Genomic DNA, 334 nt, shown 5'->3' on the forward strand with positions numbered 1-334 from the left:
TTATAGGTCTGGAGTCTTCATCTGATGCATTACACATCTTTAGAAATTAATATGTTCTATCATTTTGTTTGTTTCAAATCAGACTGTGACAGGCGACACCATAGTCTCCTCCAAAGCCTCTGCTGCAGCTGCGGTGCGGCGGGCTCAGAATGAAGCAGAGAGCAAGAGTAGCTCACAAAGGGAGAGCAGCAGTCTGGCTCTTGCAGGGGTGGAGGTCCCTGAGCCTGTGTTCTTCTGCTCCATTGAACCTCCTACTCTGGCCAAACAAGCAGGTAAGAACATTGTGAACAGATCTTCAGCAGATCACTTTCCAAATAGGCTGCAGCCTATTTCA

Source organism: Sinocyclocheilus grahami, unplaced genomic scaffold (assembly GCF_001515645.1).
Source record: "Sinocyclocheilus grahami isolate Dianchi unplaced genomic scaffold, SAMN03320097.WGS_v1.1 scaffold17575.1, whole genome shotgun sequence".
Taxonomy (NCBI): domain Eukaryota; kingdom Metazoa; phylum Chordata; class Actinopteri; order Cypriniformes; family Cyprinidae; genus Sinocyclocheilus; species Sinocyclocheilus grahami.